Genomic DNA, 22,204 nt, shown 5'->3' with positions numbered 1-22,204 from the left:
GTTTAAAAACAAAATTTACCTTTTGGAAAATGGAGGAAAATATTTCTGAAGTCCTGATCATCCAGAACAGAAATACTTCACTCCTGCAGAGCCAGGTGGAAGCTGTGCTTTGAAGGCCTTGTGCTCCTGTCTCCCCTGCAGGCTGCAGTTTTCTCATCATGCTGTGTCTCAGGCCAGCTAAGGGATGAAGAAATCAAAGTAGGGATGGGATCCTGCACAACAAAACCAGAACATCCCCAGGCAGAGCCATCCAGTACATATCTTAAAGTGAGGTTTTTCTATTGACAACAGCAACATCCCTGTCTCTCAGCATGACATGGCAGCTGTGTCTCATTACCTGAGTCTCTCACTGTGTGGAGCTCTTCAGTGCTCAGGATCCCAACCTGATTTAGGCAGGTTCTCCATCTAGATTGGCACCATCACGTTATAAATGATAATGCATTGGGTGTCAGTTGTGCCAATGAATTTACTGAGCAACAGCTGTGCCAGCCACACTTTATTACTCCAAACTTGAATTTACCTTTAAAATGCTGTTTTCTCTTACTCTGCAATGTCTGTGCTTCTTCCACGCTCACTTTGTTGCTGGACTTTAGTGTAGCTTGTTCTTCATTTGTTTTCGTGTCCTATGGAACATTAAGCTTCATTTGTCAGGACCAAAAATGTACATGTATCAGGTGGTAACACTGTCACCTAACGACACCATTGTCCCTCTGCTGTTCCCACTGACCAGCAAGAGCATTGGCTCCTCGATTAATCATGCATCCTATGTAAGATTAATGTAGCTCTTCACCTAAGCCCATGTTCTAACATTAAAAAAAAATAATCTTGTTTCACAAAGCACTGGTTTTCCTTTATAATATGGTTTCTAGTATTGCTTTTATTTTTCTTCTCTCTACTTTCCATTCCATAGTGCTGAAGCTTTGCAAACACATACAGCACTGGTTTACTTTGATAAAGGGGAAGTTTGGAAATGCATCTGAAGACTGAACCAGGGAAAATTTCATTCCACCCAAGTGTGTTTTGACTGTGCTTTCTGACAGCTGGATGCCAGGGAGGCCTGATCCAAAGCTAGATAACAGGACTATTTCCCCACTGCAAGTCTGTCAAGGGAATACCACATGTGTTAACTTTTATTGTTTACACCCCAAATGTTTGGCCATTAGCAGTTATAGAACTGTGTATGTTAAGAATGTGACTAGATAGGGTCAAGGATGCTGTTATTTTGTTCTCATTTTTGCCCTGAGGACCCCCACAAAGCTAGGTATAATGTGATCTGCGATCTCTGTAAAACATCTTGAGCTCTCAAGGAAATTCCTGCAGCACACTTGGCCGCTGGCCTCCCTTATTTTCCCCAACTTCAGAAAACCTTCACCATCTAAAATCCGTTATCTGCAATAAATAAGAATAAGCAGTAGATTTTGATATATTCTTGTGGTGGGTTGACCTTGGCCAGCTGCACACTCAGCTGTTCTTTCACTCTTCAGCAGGATGGAAGGATGGGGAAGAAAATAAGATAAAGAAGCTGGTGGGTCGATTCAAAAGAGAGTTACTGTCATGGACAAAACTCAACTTGGAGAAAATTAATTTACTGCCAATTACAATAGGTTTTGCTAGTGGAAAACAAATAAATTAAAACACCACCTCCCTCCCACCCTTCCTTTTTCCTAGGCTCACCTGTGCTCCCAGCTGCTCTGTCTCCCCCCGCAGCGCAGGAGGACAGGGAATGGGGGCTGTGGCCAGCCCCCCAGCAGCTCCTCTTTGCCGCCCCTTCCCCTGCGCCACCATGTTTCTCTCTATGGTGGCTGCAGGGGGCTCTGCAGCGCCCCTCCCGCTGCCCGCCGGGTGCTCGCAGGGCCGTTCCTCACACTGTTTTCCTCACGCTGTGCGGGTTTCGCCCATTCCTGAGCGTGCTTTCCCCGAGGTGCCCGCAGCCTCCCGGCGGGGCTCAGCTCTGCCCTGCGGCGGGAACTGGCGGGAACCTGCGCCGCCTCAGCGGGGCCGCGCGAGCGGCGGGAACCGGCTGCAACTGGCGCCACCTCAAAGGAGCCGTGCGGGAGGCTGGAACCGGCTGGAACCGGCCAGAACCAGCGCCGCCTCAGGGGGGCAGCCCTGCAGCCACTGCCGGGGCACCAGCAGCCAGCGCCATTCTATAGACTTATTTAGCATTTATGCAGTTAATTATGTTTGGAGTTTAGTCCTCCGAGCACGCTAACCATGGCAGCCCTCTCAAGGGGAAAGCCACGGCTCGCTGCAGCGCTGGTGCTAGTGAGGAGAAGGGATGGGTCCGTGCGGGCGAAAGGAGGGCCTTCTCCCAGGCCGCTGCGCTGCACTCCACCGCTGGGGCAGGGCGGCAGGGATCTGCCTCGTGAGGGCCAATGGAGTGGTTACCCAGTGCCAAGAGAAGCACCTTCCAGTGGCAGATCCTGAAATGACCCTGTGGAGTCCGGCACCCTGATCCACTGGAAGTGAGTAAAGTGCTCGAATGGCGGGCAGTTGCTGGCTTTGAGGGAGGAGGCTTTGGATTAGGCTTTTTAACAGCAACCAAGGGATCTTTGAATACTGAAGAAACTTTTACCTGCACTCAGCATCAGGCACTATTTGCATGTGTCAGCTGGGAAAAAGTGCTAAGTCCAAGTGTGTAAGCTACTTGGTCCCCTGGGAACCCATTTCATATTTACTTCCAATTCTATTTCAGGATGTACAGCCTGAATTTCTTATGTTGTCCTCAGGACCATAGAGAAAGAATCAGTCCACTCTAATTCGATACAGTCCAGGCTGATTTGTCGAAGTCTCTCCCCTGCAGCACTGGGATGCTGCCAGCTCTGACCGATGCCTGCACCGTGTCAGAAATGACAGGCACGAAGACATCAGCTGTCGATACTGCTCAGCATCCTGTGGCGGTTCTTTGATGTGCTTGAGTCCTGGTTGTACTTGAAGTAAATCCCATTCTGCCTGTGGTGGGGATTGCAATCCATCAAGCTTGAGTGGCTTGGATCGTCAGGTAGGTGAATGGTCTTAACTGAGCGAAAGAATTCAGGTGATGCTGGATTTGTTCATGGGCTTCAGTCTCTGTCATGGATGATGAAATTCTTACCCTACACAAAGTATGTGAGAAGAGGTATTTACAAGAATTACTGGATGTGTAATGTAGCATGCCCTCACAGACTTAGTCATTAAAACTGAGGTTGGACCAAATGTTGACCAGCAAAGAGATCCTGGTGATTTCTTTACTGTTTGGAAAGGATTTTGTGCCAAAATGCAGCAGGATGCGCATGATTCCTGAGGTGCCCAGGCTGTGGTTAAAGGAACAATGCTCTTTTTAAAGTTACAGTAGTTACGAATGCCACTACATGGAGCTGAGGCTACCTAATACCTCTGTTAGAGATATTTGGTTCTTTCTCTAAATTTTAATTATTTTCCATAAATGATGCCTAAGGCTGACTTGGTTAGAAAGATTCAGGCTAAGCAATTTCAGAGATACGGTCTATAGGATAATCTGTAGAGGGCAGGGGCTATAGGAGATTTTCCTTCAAATAAATAAATGCATACGTCTTTGGTGAGTGGCAGTTGAAGGCAGACACAGTCTCCTTCCTTTTTTCCTTTTTTTGAAATACATGAACAAGGTTTGACTCATGGGAAATACAGTTAATTCTGATGACTTTTGTGGGCTCCTGGTTTCTGTGCAGGGAGGAGAGAACTACCACTCTGTGTCCAGGCTTTAACTGGAGTTACTCTCCCAGGGGGATGTAGAGCTGCTGTCCTGCAGGTGGACACAGGTCGTGCAAGCATGGCTTGGGCATAGCTATTTGGCCATGTCTTTGTAGACTTCATGTACATTAGAAGTAGAGAATTGTGAGAGAGATTTATAGTTAATTAAGAATTAGTTTTATAATCTAATCTTACTTTTTATTATAATTCAGGCTAATGGAGCTGTACTCAGTCATTCATGTACCAAGGCCAGAACTTTGAAAACGGGTTCCAACTTTGACTGAAAGGTGCAACTGAATTCACCACATCCCTCTCAATTACACTGATGAATAATTTGCTTATGCTATTTGAGGATGCTTGCAGGGTAGAAGTAATTAATCTTTGTGTCTGGTTTCCCTGAAGAATGTTCCCCATTTCCTGAAATATAACAGCTTGTGCTGGATGTGCACTGCCTGTCTCCTTGTCATTATATCCCTGCTGAAACATTTCCGGTGGCAAAGCAGAAGCAGAAATGTGCTACAAAACTGCGTATCTCAAATTGCATGCTGCTGAAATGGACATTTTAGTGAACTGCCCAAAGTCTGGAAATGATTCATGCTGACTAGTTGGGAAATACTTTCAAATAATGAATAAATTTGCAGGAATCGGAGACGGCTCATGAAAGATGAATGATAGTAGAGAAGACCTTCCCACCTCCTCCCCCCTTAAGTTTCAGCATCAGGTGTCTAGCTTGTACTTCTCCTGCTTTTGAAGTTACTGCAACAATGCTGATTCATTCCAGAGGAGAACTAGGCTCAGAATAATTTTAGGGTATCCATTATATTTAAGGGTTTGGAATGGGGGAAAACCCTCCTATTTTCTCCAGGAAAATATTACTTCTGATTTCCAACTTTCACATTTTTTTTAATTTACCACTGCATTTTCTTTGTAGTGGTTAATGAAGGCTATACTATTACCAGAAATTAGGTTCTTCTCATAATTAGAAGATGTTCATTTTATTAGCCTGTTTTATTATGGTCAGTATTCATTTCAGTGCTTAATTATTCCTCCTCCTGTCTGCTTATAAATTTGCCAGTTGTTTAGAAACACTTGCCCTGGCATTGGCATTAGTTTGTTTTCTGCTAGCGTACAACACAGTCACCTTTGCTCTGGGTTATATTTGGCCTATCGATGAAGAAATCTGATTTTTAGGACAACAAATGCTCAACTCTCCTAGCTAAAAGTAACCAAAAATTGTATCTCCTTAGCACTGGCATCTGTGGAAAATGTAGCTGTGAATACACGATGCTGTATGTTACATAAAATACTTGATGTCCTGTTGCATGGTTTAAGATAGGCCAGGGGGAAACAGGATCTGTTGAGAGCCTTCTTGTAAAGTTTTTCTAAAGGAATCACAGCCAGGAGGGCCTGATGATCCCTGGATAGAAGGGCAGTCCTAAATAAGCTGTGAGAAGGCTGTAACTGGGGCGGAAAGCTGAGCTGTGGCGACAGGATTCAGGAACCCAGCACAAAAATCCAGAGCGTAAAGAGTCTGTGAAGGTGCCCTGATGGAGCCAGGTGCTGTGGCAGGGGCTCAGGGTGGCAACATTCAAGAGAAAGTACCGGGTGAATTGGACCGTTAATGAAGATGATGCCAGGGGGTGAATCCTGTCTGCATTTGAAATCTGTGCTGCCTGTGACTGCACGGCTGCATAGTCAGTAAAGGGCCTTGTTGATCAAATTGTGGGATTTCTAAATCAGAGAGTTAAGTGCTACTCGGCTCAGTTTGTTTCATTATCCATAATGATAGGCTGGACTGCCGTGCATTTCCAGCTATGCTTTTTTTTTACCCTGAGCTGTGTTTGAAAGGATTGGTGTAGCTTGGCTGATAACTGTGGAGCAGAAAGAAAATGGTTTCTTAAAAATAGCTGAGCCTACACTAGGGAGCTCATTATTTTTGCTGTACTGAAAGACACTTCATTCACTGAGACAGGCTTCCATCAAAGAAACCATCAATGCAACCTGCCATCATCTGTCACAATACCTTGTTCTCTTCTCCATAATTAAAATACAGTATGGCCTATTCGTTACCCCCTTGGCAGCATGTTCCCCACTGTTTGGCTTATGCAGCCTTGCTGAATACAGGGCCAAATGCTAAAAAAGAATTCTCAATGAGCTGCCCTGAGATTGGTACGCGAGGGGATTATAATTCCTCAGTAAAGGTAAAAGTGTCTTTGAGCTGTTACACGGGAACTACAAATACATCATTTCAATTTTTGCATCATAAACCACTCATTCCCCTTTTACATTGCACTGCAGAGGGTAAACTCAAATGGATGTAACATCATTACTTGTGTTTCTGTGCTGTTTGAGGCAACACAGTTTATTCGCTGTTCCATTTCCTTGGCTTTACTAGACACTGAGGGATGCAGGATTCTGTGAAGCCAGATGGAGTATGTATGAACTGCCGGACTAACCTCCTAAGCAGATTTAATGGATGACAAATACTGAGCAGGAGTGAAAAATGCTGCTCCATTGTGGTAGAAAAAAACTAAACAGGTCTTAGACTCTTCTGTGATCTCCTAGCTTCTGCTATCTTACTATGCAATTTAGCTTTTAACATCCTAGAGATTAAAGTGCCCGCAGTACAAATTAGAGGATGCCCATTACATTAAAATACTCTGCATGGCACAGATCATTTCTGCAACACTTATTTTTCTAATGGTCAGAAATTCAGTGCCAAAGGGAAAACTTTCCCACCCCCCCAACCTCCTTTTTTTTCCTAAGTAGAATTATTTTTTTTCCCTTTTATAAGCAGGTAGTGGAGCTAATAAAGATAGAAATCAAGTTTTTCTAGAAACGGCTAACTGGGTTGACTATAATTTATTTGCAGTATAGTAGCAGTCAATTTTAAACTGAAAGAAGGTAGATTTAGATTAGATATTATGAAGAAATTCTTTACTGTGAGGGTGGCAAGATGCTAGCACAGGTTGCCCAGAGAATTTGTGGATGCCTCATCCCTGGCAGTGTTCAAAGCCAGGACGGATGGAAGTTTGAGCAGCCTGGGTTAGTGGAAGGTGTCCCTGCCCAGGGCAGGGGGTTGGAACTAGATGATATTTAAGGTCCCTTCCAACCCAAACTGTTCTATGATTCTGTGATCTTCTTTGCAATCATGTATCCTGAAAATTGTTGTTGCTGCAAAGTTCTTACAATTAAAAGTTGAAAATGAGAATTACATATTTAAATGACAAATATCTGCAGAAAGGACTGTCTGGTATGCACTGAGAATAACCTTAAAGCATCAGTGGACTTTTTCTAGAAAGTTTGTTAAGGCACAAATGGAGAAGGGAAAAAATGGACAGAAAAGCATGAAGCATATGGTTAGTATTTTGGAAACATAAAGTTCACAGTACTAATCTCTAAGTACAGTAGAACTGGGAGGTGACACTGGCAAAAGTAAGTTCCGTTGTCCAAAGTGAGAAAATTGCCACTGATAATGAATGTAGTAACGACAGTGGTGAAATTTGCCTTGTGTTGATTATCTGGCATATTGATTAGCTGCTCTCTGTAAATGCCATCTAGAGCCAATTAACCACCCTTTTTTTCAGTGTCACTTTTTGATGTCATTATCTTCACATGCACTGCAGTTATATTTACAATTCTAAAATACTATACTGTTGATGCAAGAGTTATACATTGTACTAACCTGAGCAGCTCCCTTTTCTGACACTCAAGAGTGGCAAGAATTTGATACGAAGGAAGGGCATATGGTTTTTCCACTTCAGTGTTCCCCTGAGAGTCTTTTCTGAAATGGGAGTCTACCATCCAGCTCTCATTTTTCAACTACCCATGTTAGCTGTGCTTATCTTTTGTAAGCTGCAGTTTTCCACCAGGGTAGCACTCCCTGTTTTCATGCTGGGTAAATGGCCCAGATGTCTGTTCCAGAGATTTGCACTGGCGCAGCTATATCAAGATTTGGCCGTTACTGAAACTAGTCCCAAGGGCAGGTGATCCCTCATTTCTACCAGGGAATCTACAAGACCCTGTTGGCAGAGGCTGAATCAGTGATGTATCTGCCCAGGTCTACTTTGCAGCCAGTACCACTGGGAGACTGTTCCTGGGGACATCTGTTTGGTGAAAAAGGAGATGCCAGGACATTGTGTTGTGAGCCTTGGGAAAGACGGTTCGCATCTGTTTCAGAAATAGGCTTCCAAATGGCTCCTTTCTTAAAATGGTAATCTGTGCTGTGTACTCTATGGACCCTCTGCAAAACACTGATTACCTTAGGCATACACGAACCTCAGGTTAATGAGTTGTGATCCCAGAAGCACAGGGGAGGTATGTCTAGCCGTGATACCAAGTGACAGATTTGGACAGAAAGAGCTGACTATCATTATTCATTCTTCTTTTCTTTCTTCTTCTTTTTTTTTTTTTTTTTTGTTTCTCTCCCCTTCATGCCTCTTGAGATTGTCCTCCATACCCTCAGAGGGTATAGATCTTAAAATGAGACATTTGTCTCTCAAAGCTTCAAAACTCCCTTTTTAGATGTGTGTTGAAAAAACCTCACTTTTTTTTTTTGTACCACAGAAGACGAAAATACATTATTTTTCTTTGCAGATAGTTCGGGCAAGTTCCCTTGCTTGCACCTTCCCCTCACTCTGAGTTATTATAGAAAGTGGTATCTGGTAGTGTGAATAATGCTGTGCTCCTGCCAACAGGCACAGAACACATTGGCTGTAGATCTCATAAATGTCAGAGGTATATAAGGAAGGTAATAGGGGATAATTCAAATCCGAAAAACAAAGGGGTTGAAGTGCAAATTTTGGCTTAGCTGATGTTTATCCTGAACTTTTATAGACTTCTGAGAAATGGGTGTTCTTGAAAAGCAAATTGCAATTACAGTTTAGCACTGATTTATCATAAAGCAGCTTAATGAAGAAGTTTCACTGAATGCTTTGTGGGCTGTTATTGAAATGCAGCCTTAAATCTTCCAGGGACTGTTAGCACCCCTACACTGATGAGGCCTTTTAACAGCAGTTACTGTCTTACCCAAGAGAAATTGCAGGCAGACAGCACTAGGAGGTTCTGAAGAAACTGTGGGACTATACTGAGCAGACAGTAGACGCTCCTGATACTTTTCTTGAGAGGTTTGCCCAGTGAAACCTGATTAAATATTTCTACTTTTCTCCATTTTTATATACAAATGATTGCAGCTTGGCACTTGAAGTCTGTGAAGGGGCACTGTGAATTTCTTGGCATTCTTGGGCAACACACATTGCTCTTCCTTAGTATGCAGTAACTGCAATCATCCAAACCCTTCTCAATGCATAAGTGCTTCAGGGCATTCCTGATCGTCCAGAGAAGCTTCCACAGAGTCCCATTCTTTTAGTAAAAAGAAAATCTCAGCTTTTATTTTGTTCTCCTTCCTTATCCTGTCTCTAAAGGTGTCAGAGCCTCTGCCTTCTCCTTATCCAGTTTTTCACCTCTCGCTCTCGAGACATTTGTGATTTTCTGGTTTGCATTTATCATCTTACAGGCTGCAGTTCTCCCCTTTTCTACACCTGGAACTTAACCATGTCTCTGATGACCTGTAGCCAGTAACTTACTGCTGAAGTTCTTTCTCAGCCTTTAAATCTGTGCTGCTTTTCTCTTTTTTTCCGTATGTTTGACCATAGGCATCTCAACATCGGAGACATGATGTGCCATATTTCCTGTCTCATCAGGATGTGTGAGAGGGATGTAGCTGGCAGGAGGATCCTGTTACTTTAGTCTCTGGTTAACTATTCAGTCTGAATGTAAATGGGGTATATGCTAACAAGTGCTGCTCATTCCTCTCTTCCCTGTGTCAATGATATCTGCCTGTCATGTTTCAGGCTATACTTTCTCACACCATGAACTTTTTGAACAGGGCCCATCTTCATAGCACAGTGAATGGCAGAGTCATTCTACTAAATGTTGTTGGAGCAGATATTAATGGCAGTAGTGTAACTGGGGTATGGCCACAATGTATTAGAGTGTAACAGGCAACGGCTCATCATTTCACAGTAAGAATTTCTTCCAATTTCTTCCAATTTCTTACCAATAGCTTTGGTAACCGTTAGAAATCACGCTCTGTTCCTAATTACAGAGTGACTCACGATAACTCTGCCATCCTCCAGATAACTGCAATTAACTTGTATCACTGCTATAGTTTGTTAAGTATGATTTAGTTATAAGAGACTCATTTTTGCAGCTCAGTTAAAGGTACGTTTGGTTTTTCAATAGACTCAGGAAAGACACACAGTATTTGTTTTATTTCAGGCTAAATGAAATGTAGAAATCTCATGAAATGTAATGGGTTCAATTACTCTGGGAGGAATCCCTAAAGTTTTATTTCACATCCTTGTGTTATAACAGGGAATGTGCTTCACCAAAGGAAGCTGCTGAAAATACAGTTGGGACTGTTCATTGCTTGGTAGAAGAAATGCCAAGCTTTTTCAAAGGGTGGGTTAAATTGAAAACAATCCACCCCACCCCCAATGTTCCTGCAGGGTTGTATTTTCAAGTTTAATTCTGCTCTTGTCCTCAGCAGCCTGCTCACTCTGGCTTGCTGTCCTAATGAACAGAAGAGGGGGAAGACTCTGAAAGCAGCTCCCACAACTGTGGGCACTGTCTTTACTCCATATAAACCATCTATGCCTTTTGAGTAGCCTCAAAACAAGCATTCTAATTCCTAAAGCCCCAGCAATTCTAGTAGTGGACGGTATACTACTATTTCTAAGTGGGAATATGAATTTAGGTCTTTTTCAGCAGAGCTCCATTCACCCCAATTTTCCCTTATACTGAATTGTATTTTACTAGTGGGGCATAAATCATTGGCTGAATTGGCAAATGCACAATTGCCAGGAAAAATTCATGATCTTTGGCAGACCTGACTGAAGTTTTGGGATCAAACATGCAACAGTTGGAAGCAAGGATGAAAGAAAAGAAAGATCTTCTAATGATTTAAAATAGTTACTGTATTTTCTCTGTTTATAACATCACCATATCATAATAAAAAAAAATAGCTTTACAACATGGCTTACTGTTGCTGCAAATGTTTTTCACAGAGCTTCAAACTGCTCCAAACCTTTCTACAGAAAGCAGTAAAGATCAGATCCAGATTTGAATTCTAAGTTTGTTAACAATTTAGCATTGCTGGTCTACTTTAGGCCTTTACAAGTTATGAGTTAGAATTAGGAGCTGAACTTAAGTGCTGTGGTAAAACAGAAGAGTCAAAGTTATTCAGACATGTTTCAGCCTTTTTTTCTAGAGGTTAGAGGCATTTCTACTCTATAGAGATACCGCTGCTTCTCCTACTTTGAGGATTAACAGACAGAATATGATGACAACTGGCAGCATATTACTATGGCATGTGTCCCCGGGTTACTGAAGATGAAGAGGAAAATGCTCAACATCTCCATATTCTCTTAACTTGGTGGGTTGAGGATGTCTGAGTAAGTGCTTAAGGAGTTTCTGCGAACTGCTTTGTTTTTCACCCAGTAAGGGTGATAATGCAGTAACTACACTAGGACAGTCTAGGGGGTTTGCTTGGGGCGGTTATTTTAGGGATGAGTAAACGTTTAGACCTCTCTACAGGTGGCATCCAGGATGCAAAGATGCTTATCCTTTCTGTCTTTAGATCGAGCTCTCTTGTGAATTTGTAGTGGTATTGTACTGCCAGGAAATAGTTGAGGAGGCTGATAGACATGCTCTTAGAATGAAATGCTTGACCCCATCTCTCTAGGTCAAGATAGAAGCAGACTGGTAAAACTGTTGAAAGGAACTTGTTCTGCTCCAGCCCGTAAGGTAACTGCACTGTGCAAAAGTGCTGAGATTCCTTTAAATGAAATATTTATTGAAGTGAGCATCAGATTTTTACTGTTCTGTTACCTGGATGAGAAGCGTCTGCAGTCTGTACAGCATGAGTAGATGAGGAAGCAGACTGAATCCCCTACAGGTCAGCTGCTCCCATTTTGTCACTGCTGCAGCATTGATTCTTAAGGATCTACCCAGGTTGCAAATGGGTGTCTGACCTCACAGAGAGGAAATGGGGCTGCTATTAGCATTCTCCTGTTCTTTCTAATAAATCTCTTTCCACTTGCCAGAAAAGAGGCTTTTACCTCTAGCGGTTTGTTCTTATTACAGAAAGCATATTGAAGAATTAGAAAAGGTGCAGGAGGGAGTAACTAGTAGGATAAAAGGTCTCAATGGTTTAGAGCTGTGTGGAGAGGTTAAGAAAATTAAGCTTGAATTCATTAGAAGACAGGAGATTAGGAGAGGACATGATTGAAATGTAAAATTCTGGATGGGGAAGGTGGATGGAGCTGAAGCTGTGCGGGAGCAAGTTAGAAACAGAGTGTAGGAACTAAAACTAAGAAACAGAGATGCAAGAAGATAGAAAAACTAATGCATCGAGTGGATTTTTAAAAGGAAATGCAAGCAATACTTTTTAGGCAGAAGAAGAACGAACTGGAAAACATGAGAAAGTGGGGAGACCAAGGAAGAGCATTGGTAGGAAGCCACTTTATAGCCCCCAAACCAGCTGGATTTCAATATATGTCTAGCTGTCATTAGTATATCTCTGTCTTAAGTGAAAGCCAGTGCTCGATATGGAAGTTACAGCCCTTACACGACTATAACTCTTAACAGCAGGGGAAGTGCTGGGTGTTACTTGCCTTAATAACCCAAAGCCATAAGTGGGGTCTACCTTGCCTAACTGGATACAATAGCACTGAGCTCATTAGGGCCCACTGTGTCAGCACACCTGGAAGGTGGGGAACTAGTGTAACCATACATCTGTAGGGAACAGTGAAGACAAGGTAGCTCCAGAACCAGCAATGATGGAGCAACATTTTGGTTGAGAATTTCTGTAAATGGGCTATACCATTGTAGTGTTCTTGGACCAATGATTATTGGCATAAATTGACGCTGAAATAGCATCACCCCAATTAAAACAGGCCTATGACAAAGTCCTCCCATAATAATGGGTGACTTAATTCTTCTAGATATTTGGCCTGTCCTTATGGTCTTAAAGGGTCTATGGTAGTTGGGTTGCTGACTGCAAGTCCCTTTGGACTGTGTCTCATGCAAATGCCTAAATGTGCCCATGTCTTGCTGTGAGGCCAGTTCCCTGACCTTGTATGCTGTGTGTTTGACTGTTGGATATGGGTAAACCCAGCTCACAGTGGGTTTGGGTTTGTTCCATCTGTGTTCGGCAAACCTTTCTCATTAATCAAAACCAAATGGCTGCCTTTCACAGATGCTACCCAATTCTAGAGTAGAAACTGCCAGAAACTAAATGAACCTTTTTCTCACCTGTAAACAAGTCATTTTAGAACCCCCAGGTGATCTTGCAGCTCATGAGATTTAAATTGCAACCACACCAAAACCCAAGCACTCAGATATTTGCATATCATGTGGAATTTTACACCAGTTGTACTGGAGTTCAAAGATGTGTATTTCCAGGGGCTGACATTTCCTGATGCGCTAGAAGGAAGGTAGGGACACAGCTGCTGAGCATGTGCTGCCTGCAGATTCAGGAAGGAAGGAAAATGAAAGCCTAGAAGGATGCTCTGGACTATAATTTCCAGAAGCATTTCAGAGGGAGCCTACAAAGAATTCAGTTTGTCTGTCAGATTTTCCAGCTTCTCTGCTGTTTGGAACAAGGGTTGGAGGGACAATTCCCATGGGGCCAACAGTATTTACACAACTAACAACTTTCATTTGGAAGCTGCAAATAGAAAGTTAACTCTACAAGCAAAATGCCCTGGTGAGGCGAAAGGGCTGCTGTAAAGACACATTAATTGGCAGTTCTTCTCCTTGCCAAAGTCACATTGTCATGATGCATGCTCATATTTTTAAGATGGCTGTGCAACAAGGAAGAACTCACTGCAGGCACTTCTGCAGTTAATGTTGAGGAAGTGGCCAGAGCATGGCCTGATCTTTATACAGTAACCGCTTCTGTCTATCCCTTTGTATTTTCTGTAGGGTTCTGCTGCAATGCCACCAAGTGCTTCAGAAAAGAAGCACCAGAACAGTCTTCCTAAAGTGCAGTTTGTTCTGCAGAGCTCCCATAAATTAGGCTTCATGATTATAGAGTTCACTATAAGGGAATCCTAAGGTGTCTTCCAACTACCTGCAGCTAATAATACCTGCCTCTGCTGATTCCCTCGAGCAGTAGTCACTCCTGGATTCAAGAGTAGCCCCTTGAGGATAATGGCAATCTGTAAATTAAAATAGTCCACAAATCAGAGCATCCAACCCAGTACCTGAACACTTTAGGTCAAGGTCAGGTATGTGTGCAACTGTAGATAACAGATACCTTTGCATCCCCTGTTGCCCCTACTGGTTTCCATCTGGATCAAAAGCTCTGAGGAGATTCCCCATAAAGCAAATGCAAAAAGCAGCCCTTTATATGTCCCTTCCGATCATGTTTACTCTCTAAGCACTTTGTGCTTGCTTCAAGATGGGGTGATTAACATCCTGTTAGCGCAGGGCTTCTTGCTGATAGCCTTATCTAGTTATTAAATGTAACACTGGATTGGTACTGGTTTTCAGTTGAATAAGAAAGGGCCGTTTGGAAAAGGTTGAGAATCATGGTGCTATCCTGTACTTCCACAACATCCTTCCTTGGCTTGTGCTGGCTTCCTGCAGTGTTGAATTGCAATTCTTCAGTGAGACTCCATGCTCTCTCTGAAAGCGAGGTGTTTAAACACATAATTGCCCATGTATGCAAGCCTGGGGGAGAGGTTGCATCTTCCTTCCAGCACCTGCCTGGTGCACAAACTGGATAAATAAAAAGCCTGCAGCCTCTCATAATAAAATATGCTTGCTGCTCCAGCTCTTCTGCTGAGTTACAGCTTTGGAAGTCAGCGTAACTTCTGCATCTTCTGGATGAAATGCATGCAACTGACATTTGTGACACAGCTGTATTTTACATGGGTGAAGCTCCTACTGTAAATTGTACCACATTAACTGCTGAGCTCTTTGCTTCTAGGGTCTGTTTAACATTTGGCAGCACTGAGATGGGAATGGGAGCCCTGTATTTTCAGGTCAGCTGAAAGAACTGTGCTGTGCTTTCCACTGCCTCAATTCTTAACAACAGTATAGTTGCAACTACAAACTTGAATCTATCTGAAAGAGGTGATTTGATCAAACACTTTTAATTAATTAATGGAAGTGCTTTTACCATTCTCTGAATGTCATCTTTTATTGGAGAGAAATTGGTCTGTAATTTTATATGATCCTGTACTGCTTTTATTCTGTTAATTTCATGCCCATTATTGCTCAGCTTCTTTATATCTAATGAAACTTTCACTCAATAAAATTGATGATCTTTTCTACATGCTATCATTAGTATCAAGGCAAGTCAGAGTGACTCCTCTTAAGCCTAAGATCCCTGGCAGTATTGATTCTGTTTTTATTGCCTATCTCCATCTGGGAATGCATTCTGAGTTTACCAGTGTGGGAGACAAAGGGGACTGTAACAGGGATTCTCAGCATCCTTTGGCTGTCTGTGTAACCATGGTCACATCGCTTAATCTGGCCATGCCTCACTGACAAGTGCTTCATCTGTCATTATGGTGTATTTATGTGTTATGCTTTTGGAGGCAGAGTCTGTGTGTAGCACAGTTGGACTCCATCTCTGTTGCGCTATACAGGTGCTCTTTGCTAGAAATATCAATAATAAATACTGCTGGGGGGGTAGGAGAGAGTTGTATTTTTTTCCACATGGCCCTTTGTGTATACAGACCTGAGTGCAGACAGGGAAGTGCTGCGCTTTGTTCCTCATTAGAACCAGCCCATTGTTTCTTGGTGCTAATGTTCTCTAGCTCTGCCCCTGTTCATTTAGTTTCTGGAGTTAAATGGTAGCTGTTAATTACTTTGCACATATGCTGGGGTTTCACTGCAATGAGGGGACTGCTTGGCTCAGCACAGCTATGTGCTGTTGATGAGGAGAGCTCGTTTCCTCTGGCAGTGTGGCAGAAGCACACTTTAACAGTTAACCTGTGTGGTCACAGTGTCCTGCTTGACATTGCTGGGTCTTCCCAGACCGCAGCTTGCTAAAGCCTGTCTCATCGGTGCAGCAAGCAGTTGCTGAAGTTCTTTCCAGAAATGGAAACACAACACACAACTGTGTTTCTACCACATCAGAAAAGATCATCCCATACTAGCAAAAGCTTTCACAGGCCAGCAGGCAGGAAAAATGTTCACATGTCCTCAGGCAGAAAGCCATCAGTTGTGTGCTGGTGCTAATTAGCAAAATTCTGATTAAGTCGTTGGAGCAGTGCCAGTTTGCACCAGATGAGGAGCTGATCCATGTGGAGTTGGTTGATATGGCACGACATATATATACATATATATATATGTATAGCGTGGGCTGGGAGTGCTCTGAGGGTATGGAAGCTGTACGCTGAAAGCAGAGGCCAGAGTAGCAGCAATGCAGTCCCAGTACCAGTTTAGTCTGGATTTCTTTTCTGGTACTTTATTTACTTATTATATATGTCTAGATAGATAGGCATATATCTGTATTTTAAAAAGAATAAATCGTTCTATGTGTACACAACGTATGTGTGTACCTACCTTTCCAGTGTGTACTGAGGAGTTGCTAAAGCTTGCAAGATCCAGCAGCAGGTGGTTAAGCTATCAGCTGTACGCAGACATACTGGCTGCCTCGAGGAGATCCCCCTGGGCAGAAGGACTACAGGCACTGCACTTCTGGCCTAAGGGAGCTGGTTAGGAAATAAGTTTATTGCCCCTTCAGCTTACCAAACATTGCATTTATAGGAAAATCAATCAAATACAGACAAAACATAGTCTTTTTTTTTTTTTTTTGAAAAATTTGGAACTCTTTTCAGCTCTGGTCATAAATATACATTCTTAATATAGTATCTTAACATTTCAAGTTATCTATCACCTTAGTCTTCCAGTTATCCCATACCCACACACATACGTTGTTCCACTTCAGTATCTGAAAATGTTTGTAGATGTAATGAGTGAATCACCATCTGCAGAAAGACATGAGTTCAGTGTGTTTTAGGTTTCTTGCATGAAATTTTTATAGAGATAAATATATATATATATATCTCCATTTTTCTCTCTTGATCATTACTGGTATCTACATTCAAGTGTGGTAAGCTTAGAGGGAGAAGTTTATGGGGCCATATTTTTGTCCTTCCAAGTTTGTTACAGAGGTGTATAGTTCAGCAATATTAATTAAAAAGAAATGGAAACATGATATTCTTAAAAGCACAAGTTTGACCTATTTCTCTTCCTCTCATCTAGCTAAGCCCACACAGTTATACACTTGATACTCATTTAGTGAAAACACTGAGCACATTATAGATTTGAACTTGTTGAATAAATGGAGACTAACGTATGGTCCTCTCTGGTGCTAACATAGTGGAAAAATCCACCTTCAAAACAGATGTGCCTAATGGTGGACAAGTATGGGGGTGGGGGTGGTGTACTAATTTTTTCTGCAGTGGTAGAAAATTTTCCTCATCATGTACTTTTCAATGGCAAAATATTATTCTTATTAGGTACTTACTTACCAGGACCTCTGAGTTTAATGTCAAGGTAAGCTGAGTTGGGAGGGAATATTCTTCAAGCTATGGACTAAAAAGCCTTTTATGTAGCTACAATGAACACGTTGGTCTTTCCCCAATAAACTGTGTATGTTCCCTCTTTCTGGGGTCAGATCCACAAGCAAGGAGGTTGCCTCTGCTTGAAAAGCTGATCTGTGAAGAACTGTGAATGCTGGTCATTATGCTATCCTCAGTCTCATGCTATCTAGCTGTACAGGTTGTAGCTGGCTAATCTGCATGCAAAAGAATCCCTTTCCTTGTCATTTAAATGGTGAAACCTCTGGGATGAAATGGAGAAGCTGTTTTAAGGCTCTGTAGCAGTACTGCATGGTACTTGGCTGGAAAAAAAAATGCAGTATGCTGGTACATTGAAAAGATGGACTGTCAGAAAAGAACAAAAGCCTGATCATGCAGAGTGATGGATGAACTGTGATAGTTTGTCACCACATCTCTGGGGATTGCTCTATTTTTCCTGCTCAAGAAAATGAGCATTTCGGCTTCATTTACAATATTTTGCAATTTCTAACAAAGACAAGAGCCGTCATTTAGTGTTGTATTGTCATTCTGGAAGAATGCTGGTGGCTTTTAGCCTGCCACAGACTGAAATTATGTTTTGGGTTTTTTCCCCCACTTTTTGTGATGGATCCCAACCAATTATTTGACCCACTGAGCACAGTGGAGGTCCAGCAGGTGTGTAAATGCTTCTGAGTGTTCATGAGCAGTTTAAGAGAACCTGCTGAAGTGAGGCTGGGGGAAATAATAAGATGTGCACAGCTGTTGTAGACATTTTAGAGTGCATGCTTGCCATCACAACTCTGGAAAAAAAAGGTACTGAGTCTGGAAGCACTATTTATCTAGGGCTATGGGACTATCAGCTTAGAGTTGCAAGACTAAAAGACATGACTGGCTAAAGATGTGATGGAAAGTGCTCTGGGAATGGATTCAGCAACTGAAGAGCCCTTGGATGTAATGAAGCTAAAGGTGCAGAGACACAAGTCAGTGACCCTTTAAGGAACTGCCATTCCAAATCATTTGTGAAATCATCAAAATGACAGTTCCCACCTCATAGTCAGCAGGTGCTTGAGAATTATGGAAAGCTTTAGATACAGATATTTTTTTTTTTTTGGTTAGTTCAGGTAGGAGGATGGCTGACTGAAGCTTGAGGTGTCTGTAACATTCAAAGACAGGTCTGGATGTGTCATGTAAAATGAAATCAAAGACCTGGATTTTAGTTAAGCACTTCAGTAGAGCAGTGTTCCATTGTAGCCTATGATATCATTTCACTTCTTTGTTGATGAATGGTTCCTTTTGCCAGCCAGCATGTACTAACGTGGGTTTGCTCAAAAATACATAGTTCAGCTTCTGAGCCTTAAAGCTGCAACTGTTCTCAATGGAGTGTTGCCTAGGGGGAGTAAAATCTTAGCAGTTCAGGCGATGGTAGGAAATCAAGCTTGCAGATGCAAATGTGAAGAAGCATCACAAGGAGCACACATGGCTACCACGGCTGCAGCCAAAGGACATCCCTCACTCCCAGGTCTTGGGAATCAACCACATTAATTTAGGTCTTGCTGCACTGGTTTGACGATGCAACTGAACTTCTAGGTCCTTTTTTTTTTCTTCATCTATTTTGGTTTTTGTTTTTTTCTTTTTCCCTTTTTCTTCCCTGGCAGTTGCATGAAACAACTTTGCCTCAACTCTGTATTTTTCTGAATAATGAATTGGAGTTTTGCTAGGAGGAGATGCATTTCCGTTTTGTGCAGTTCTCTGTGATGAGTGTGGTGGGAGTGTTTGTCTCCCCCAGCTGCTTTCATTGTGGCCAGCTGCAGAACAATTGGTGAGACACCATCTGGCTTTCCCTAATTTTCTCCAGCTGTAGGTATAATCAGCAGGGTGATTGCAAAGTCTCTTTTCCTTCCATACAAAAACTCTGGAAAACATATGCAGCGATGCATGGATGTGTAATAGGAGATTGAAAACATGCCTTGGTTTTCAGAGAGGTAGAAGACCTGCATTAAATATATTGTACAAGTTTAAAAGCATTTTGGTTAATGTGCATCTGGTGAATGAACTTATGATGGTCAGCTGCTCCAGCTTATCTGGGTTTGGCATTTCTCAGTCCAGGTGTGTGTGGGAAGGGAGGGGGGACACAAGCACAATGAGGTTTCCTGTTTGTGAGGGACAGAGAACCCTTCTGCAAGTTTTTGCCTGTTTAGATGCATTTTGATTTTAGTCTCTTAAATCAGGGAAAGTTTTCTTACATACAGGGCTAGTGAGGACTTACCATGTTACGCCTTGCAGAAGCCAGCAAGATAATCATTAACTTTTGTCTATCTTGTCTCATAAAAGTATCAGGATTAAGCCCAGCTTGTGCTAGTGCAGCTCTGCTCTCTCCACTGTGCTTGCTGCATCAGGTGTGATATTTCAGACGTGCTGAACACCTGTAGCTCCCATTGTGTTCAGCTGCTAAATCGTTCAGTGAAACAGATCTTCCAGAACAGCCAGTGTGGGAGGGTTTCTTTTACTGCTCTTTACCTTGGAGCTTACCTGGATTTTAGCTGATCTGAATGCAATGTGGTTTTTCAAAAATAGCCGCTGATGGCATGATCTCCTGCTCCTTCTGTTTCATGAAATCAGGTATGGTACTACATTCCCAGTGGCTTGAAGTCTTGATGGATGGGGACCAAAGTGTTGTCTTGGACTGGTAAAATACTGTGTGACTGAACGGTGCTGAAATTGCTTAAAGCCATGTCTACTGTAAACCTCTGTAGCGTAGGTTTGTGTAATGTTCTCGTTGTATTTTAATTATTTAAGTAGTGCAAAGTACAAATAGCTAATGAAGCACCTTAATAATAGATTGTAGGGCTAAGGATTATGACAAACCTGCACAGAGATGTAAAGGAGTAACAGTATGGAAGGAGGATTATTTAAAGGCAGATAGCATGTAAGGTTTATTATGTATTTCAAAGTTTATTTTTTAGTTAAAGTAGCCAGTACTCATATTCATTCACTTCTACTAAGAATCATTGCTTTAGTAAAAATAGAACCAGATACTTCCCTCCCTTGTGGGTGAAATTAATGTTGTCCAGAGAGAAATATGAGAATGTTCTAGAGGGGATAGGTTTTTCCACTTTTGCTTGTTTTAGCAGAGGTTCTGGAAGGTGCAGGAGGCAATGCAGTATCCCATGATAGTCTGTTTTTTACCATCATGGGAGACCAGAGTTTCAAATGTGTAAGGGGGAGAAAACGGTGGGCAGCTAAATGTCCATTTAGAATATATGAGAAGGGGAGGATTTCATGTAAAGTGTTAGCAGTGCTCTAGTGACAATAATGCATAGCTGGTGCCTGAGCAGCTGAGAATCTGCACTTCACTGTATTTCAGACTCCTGAAGAAGCTGGGGGGCACACTCTGCCCTGGCCTCTTGCAAGGCCTGGTCAAACACCATGTTTGTCCTTGAAACACTACCAGCATAGTGAAAGAAACGTGCACATCCCTGAAGAAATTGTAGTTGAGCTAAATATCAGAATACAGTTGTGATTTGAGTTTAGTATGAGTTTGTGGGTGGGCTGAGCTTAGTTCTGGCACTGGGGGAATTGCAGATATCCCTGACTTTAAAGGATGACTCCTTTGTTAAGCCCAAGCTGCTCACAGGCTAGAGATGGGAAGATTTATAGCAAGCAGCAGTTAATGTATTAATTACTGTCATATGAAAAAACACACTTGTGTTTCAAGAATAAAATACAAGGCTACAAGGCAAGGGGAAGGGTATGTGTCTGAGTTTGGTAAGAGCAATCTTGGTTTAAAAAAATACAAAGACAAAAAGCTGTTTAAAAGAAAGTGATCAATTCTACTTGTATCAAGACTATTAATCTTGCCTCTAGTTCAAAGGAAAATAGACTATCAAAAAAGCCAAACCCAACAACAAAAAAAGTTCCTCCATTGTACCTAGCAGAAATAGCTGCATAAAAGCTCTTCAGTAGAATTTGAATTTCTGATTAATTAGACTGCAGTGTTAATTAGTGCCAGTAGTCCTGAGACAAATCTGGTAATTAGTGAGTTGCTTATCCAGGGGGGCAGCCCAGCAGAACACCTGCTTTAGAGTGGCTCCTGGATGCAAATAAAAGATTTGTGGTATTGTGGCAGTGCTGTTCATTTTTCTACTTCTGTGCCTTGTCCTGCAACCAGTTTTATGGAAGTTTGAGTTTGTGAGCAATTTCTCTGAAATCATAAGAAGTATGGCATTCTCTTAGGGTGACAATGCCAAGCCACGTATTACCTAGCAAATGTGAAGATGGTTACTGTGGATCTGAAATATGTTATTCCCAATTGTTTGGACTGGTGTAATTAACAGTCAATCAGGCTTGTGTAAATGGATTAACTGTACCTCAGGCTGTCAAGACAAACGTGTATAAACCTCAGACCCCAAATTGAATCTGATCCACAAGAGGTTTAAATCAAAAGATAGGCATGTGAATTCTTCTCTAAAGAGAAGACATGTCTGATTACATAAGGTCCCTCCTTGTCATCACCTGGTGACGGGGTAGTGGTTGGTCAGAGCAGCTCCTGTTCAGCTCTGATGAGGACAGAACCACCAGAAACCTGTAGAACAGGGGTCCTCAAACTTTTTAAACAGGGGGCCGGCACGCGCCGATGAAGTGGTAGGCAGTCATCTGTGACTGCTTGGTTTCCTCCCCCCAGCCCCTGGTGGGGGGGGCCGAGGGGTGTTCTGTGAATACCGGGGGCTGGATTGAGGACCCTGGGGGCCTTATCTGGCCTGCGGGCCGTAGTTTGAGAACCCCTGGTCCTCTTATTTCTGAGACTCTTGACTAGGAACTCCTTGTGGGGTTTTACATGTTCATAGCAATACTGATAAATGAAGAGTTGTTTCTTAATTAAATCCCTTTGTATTTTG

The 22,204-nt window shown here is 42.4% G+C and overlaps 1 protein-coding gene across 1 annotated transcript in view; it reads left to right on the top strand.

Annotated features, from left to right (window-relative positions):
* Window positions 1–2,732: 2,732 nt before the first annotated feature.
* GALNT9 (polypeptide N-acetylgalactosaminyltransferase 9) overlaps window positions 2,733–22,204 on the top strand; it is a 274,492-nt gene continuing 255,020 nt past the window's right edge. Inside the window, exon 1 of the mRNA XM_055699769.1 lies at window positions 2,733–3,001. The gene's annotated coding sequence lies outside the window, so the exon portion shown is untranslated. The remainder of the gene's footprint in view (window positions 3,002–22,204) is intronic.

This window comes from Falco cherrug, chromosome 1, assembly GCF_023634085.1.
Source record: "Falco cherrug isolate bFalChe1 chromosome 1, bFalChe1.pri, whole genome shotgun sequence".
NCBI classification, from domain to species: domain Eukaryota; kingdom Metazoa; phylum Chordata; class Aves; order Falconiformes; family Falconidae; genus Falco; species Falco cherrug.
The sequence above is the reverse complement of the archived record's forward strand: the minus strand, read 5'-3'. Positions and strand labels throughout refer to the sequence as shown.